The sequence below is a fragment of the Pleuronectes platessa genome, chromosome 8 (assembly GCF_947347685.1).
Source record: "Pleuronectes platessa chromosome 8, fPlePla1.1, whole genome shotgun sequence".
In the NCBI taxonomy this organism is placed as follows: Eukaryota; Metazoa; Chordata; class Actinopteri; order Pleuronectiformes; family Pleuronectidae; genus Pleuronectes; species Pleuronectes platessa.
The window spans coordinates 25,022,560-25,027,660 of record NC_070633.1 but is presented as its reverse complement, the minus strand read 5'-3'; positions in this window follow the sequence as shown (position 1 = coordinate 25,027,660).

Sequence of the window (5,101 nt, the reverse complement as noted above, 5' to 3'; positions counted from 1 at the left end):
GTCCAATTCTGATCATCACCCATCAGAACCATGGAACCTCTGGACCTCTATCAGCTGATCTCCGCTGGCGTGCAGCCTCATAGGGAGCGAGTAAATCCTTGATATAAACAGGAGCCCGGCTGTGTAAAGCTGTAAAATGCTGGCTCCACTCTTTGTGCCACACCTGGAAGCACAATGTGTTTATCTCGACACACCTTGACACTCTCCCCCTCCAGTGCTCATCAGTTTTCTGGCCACGCCTGGATGATCATCTAGATCTTGGAGAGCTGTGCGACTGCAGATGCACTTTTTATATTTTCGGCTGACAAACTGCAGGCTGCGTGCGGCTCGCTCCACCGGGTCCAAGGTTGAGTTTAGTCTCTTTAGTGTCTCACAGCAAAAAAAAATCCCTTTCCCGTATTTTTACAGAGCTGAGAGTGTGTCCTCTCTTGTACTTGGTGGAAACAGATGTCAGTGTTATTGCAGCAAAATGAAACAAGAAAAGGTTATTTTCTTGGCGGTTGCTGGTGTCACATGGTGGCATATCAACAACTAAAAGTTTTTGTAGTTCAGACTGGGGCTCACAGGAAAGTTGAGGAAACAGCAACACGTGTTCAGTGCAAAGGAAGAAAGGTCAAACTTATATCTTTAAAATATATCAAACAGTGTAAAGTTGTAGCTCATGTGAATATAGAATATAGAAAAATACAAGATTGGGAAAAAAAGCTGACATGTATTGATCAGCAACTGTAAATAGAGATGAAGACTGAAGCCAAAATAATCTGGATTAGGGAGCTGCCATCTTGCGCTGGTGATATCATTTGGAGCCAGAGTCTCTCGTCCAATCACGAGTCAGCCTCAGTTGTCTAATTATAATGTTTCACCTCATTTCTAAAGCATCAAATAACAAATCAAAACCAAACTTCTCAGAACAAAAAGCACTTGAACAAATATCAGTGTGACACTGCAGTCAGCCAACAGGGGGCAGATTGTAGTCATTTCATTGCTTATAGGGAAAGTGAATACTTTAATATAATATGGTAAGTCTATGGTATGTGGTGAATGTATGTATACACCAATTCACAAACAAACACATGCAGAACTCTATTCCAGGGGCATTTGGGGGTTCAGTATGTTGCTCAAAGACACTTTGGAATGCAGACAGGTGGAGCCGGGATCAAACTACCGGCCTCGTGGTCAATGGACAACCCTTCTGAAGACACAGTGGGGATTCCCCTCAGCACACTTCACTAAAATCGACAACTCCGCACGACACTTTTTTGTCTTTTTATGACTATGAATCTGCTCTGATCTGATTTGAAGCAGCCTCCTCTACCGAACACACAGAATGTGGAGCATCTGAGCCCCATCAGGAGAAATGGGCTTATTCTCCTTTAATCTTTAATATGTCTCTTTGTGTGGAGCGAGCGAAACTCGGCAGACACACAGCAGGACACATTATTTTCCTTTTATCCCAGGATCCGGCAGGAGAGAGGGGGCACAATCACCTCACTTGGATTGAATTACATCACAATTCCATGGATGAGACCCACCTTCAAGTGTTCCACTTCCTCTGGGGCCAATGTGAGAGAGAGCGGCTTCAGATTTCAATAGACATTATTGCTGAGCGCTGCCTTTTTTTTTTTGAAGGAGGAGGAGGAGGAAGAGGGCACGGCTATACACTTGGCTGGAGAACATATAGTCAATCTATTTTTATCTGGGCCCACAGAAGGGTTTTCTGGATGGCAAAACTGCAGAGCAAACAAGTTGCTGCAATTACACAGGCAGACCATGCAGAAAATCTTGTGACAGTAATGAAAATTATAAATCCTTTGAATTCTATTATTTATTTATTCTTCTCGGCAATATGGGATTCTTGAAACAAACATCTGGCAGTTAAACTCTACATGGACAGAGTTTAGGAGACGTAAGACTTTCAGGAACTTTAACGCACCATGGCATTCTCAATGAAAGTCAAATATATCTATCTATCTATCTATCTATCTATCTATCTATCTATCTATCCATCTATCTATCTATCTGTCTATCTATCTATCTATCTATCTATTTATCTATCTATCTATCTATCTATCTATCTATCTATCTATCTATCTATCTATCTATCTATCCATCTATCTATCTATCTGTCTATCTATCTATCTATCTATCTATTTATCTATCTATCTATCTATCTATCTATCTATCTATCTATCTATCTATCTATCTATCTATCTATCTATCTATCTATCTATCTATCTATCTATCTATCTATCTATCTCTCAGTCTTAAGTATAGTGCTTTAGCGCCCTCAACTGGACAAATAACAGAACTACCTGTATCCACTTATTTCCTGCAGATTGTTGGCACTTGATGTTCTTAAAGATACTGGGTCATCAAACTTTAGCACCAACACTAACTAAATTACACTTTCGTATCATTTTGGACACTCACAAGAATAAAAAGGGAAAAAGAAGGAGAAGATTGACATGTAGCGGTTGATCTTTAACTTCTGTGACACAACATGCAAAAGTACATTGAAGGAAGAATTATGTACTATGATATTTGAAGTAGTACGTGAGAGGATATGATATTGAATAAAAACATCACCCTTGTTGAATTGGATCATCTTTTAGAATAAAGAGAAATCTGTTTTTGAGAATTGTGTTTGTTTCCTTTTTATAAATCACTGTTTCATATCCAATGAAACCACATTAACAGCAGCCATTGTTAGGAACTTGATTTGGTAAATAAGATTTAACACCTGGCATTGACAAATATTCAACATTTATCAAGAGCAACCGATCAAGAACTATTTATCATAAAGACATTTACCTGCATTAAAACAATTATAGAACAATCGTATATAGTCATCTTCAGGAAAATAGTATTTGAGCAAAGCGGTAATTTGATGGCTCTCGTTTAAAACTAAGATATGCTTTAGGAAAAGGCTGCATGATGATCAAAATCTAAAATCAAAACATGTCTTTAGAGGATATCATAGTTTGAATGAAACCTTTTCTCACAAAGATTATAGCAGCTTTTACATATCATTTGAGAATTGTAAGTTAAGCTTTGTCACAATGGAAATATAGAAGCTATTGAATAAGGGATTAAGGAAACTCTCTCTCATCTTATATAGGTTGGTCTCAACTGTCCCACTAAAACATAACTTTCAGAAGGCGAGGGCTATGACTATATATATGTTTCTTTATGGCTTTATAATGTCAGGTTTAATTGTAAATGTCCATGATAAGTGAAGTAGAAACTAGTAAATGATCAAAGGAATGAAAAAATGCATAGTTCTGTAGGAGTACATATACAGAGGGCACCTAAAATACAAATATAATATTAAAAACATTGCAATTTTCTTGTTTTCTGATATAACTTACGTGCCCACTGCTTTTAAAAACCTTTCAGAGTTCAAAACCGCCCATGCATTACATAAGTAAACTAAAGGGACACAAAGGAGAGAACCTAATTAGATTATTTCAGGAAAACGCTTGGGAGTGGGGCTGAGAAAAACTGTGGGAGTGTTTCCAGCTGAATGAAGACGTGTAGAGGCTGATGGGGTGAGGAGAGGTGGGACGCCCACTGTAATTCACAGTCCACTTGTATCACCACCGATTTAATCCACTCCAGAAACAGACGTCAGTGTCTCACAGACAATAGGAACATATCTCAGGGTGACATCACGAGGGAGAGGCGGAAGAACAACTGAGTCATTATCAACAAATTAATGCTGATGGGCCCCAAAGTGGAAAATCTGTTACAATCTCTTAGAACAGACAAATAGTGGCTGCGCATAGTGAAAGAAGAGGTGAAACAGAGGCGAGCGGGGATCTCAAGTCGGGATTCAGCTCCTGAGGACACACGGGGAATGCAAAGGAGCTGGGTCAGGGCCTTGAGGTGGAGCTGTTGATTATGTTATATGGGACCAGGCAGGCTGGAGGTTCAGCTGGGGGTTTCGTTTGGTGCCTGCCCATGTGGGGGTGGAGGGGAATGAGGCAGCAGAGACACAGATTGTGAGCGAGCTCATTGGGACAAATGAGAACAACTCCATTATCGGGAAACATAACAGCTGTGTGGCAGAAAGAATGGAGGAAATTAAGAGAAGGGATGAAACTTCTCCACCATGCGAAGGAGTGAAATATTATTATTATTATTTTGGAGGGGGAAGGAGGCAGATATCTCAGCAGACTGAGCATGAAGACGGACCATATGGAAGTTGCAGAAAACAACAACAAAAGCTGTATGGGGCTGTAGGCTATCACAGGGAGCATTATTGTTATTATTATAAAGGCCAAGGATTTTTAAATGAGAAATTGAAGTAATCTATTACACCCTTAAATAATCCCTCAAAACTGCAATCTAACCACAACCTGTAGGAGGCAGCAATGTAACATGTCGCTGTAATTTGAACACACTTAACTTTATGTCCCTATTATTAAAGGTATGATGACATTTAAAAGATCCCTTGAACCCAATAATTACATTATAAGTGGCCAAAGACGTGTTTGCAGTTAACCGCCCGGTCACACAACATTCACTTACAATCTAAATTCAAATTCCAAAAAACTTTATTTGTCCCCGGATGACAATTCTGAAAAGAGCTAGTACGTGATTAAAACCATGGCTTCTAGATATTCTTCTTTTTTAATGTTTTCACAGAACAATACTAAAACTACAAATTGTAAAATAAAACCTGCAAATTAACATATCACAATTTGCAGTCTCTTCAATACACCACACATTTGGAGAAATTGCTTAATCTGCTCTTTAAACACTGACACATTTTTACTATTATGCTACAAACTGTTTTATTTCTGATCAATGTTGAAAAAAAAAGTATTTTACGTGTTCCAATTTTAATTAACTTTTCTTGCTTTGTTGTCTTTGTAAACTCTTTGTTTTAAAAGTGCTACAAAATAAAGTGTATTATCTTTATTATTATTTTCCCCTGTTAATTTGTATTCTTTGTAGTTTTAAAACTTTGTTGAATTCTTTGAGACAAATTGTGATTTGTGAATATTATACAAATGAAATCTGATTCATTCTTTTATTTTGGGAACAAACCCGGAAATACACCGACCTGAACCGCACCGCGCATGCGCCACATTCAATT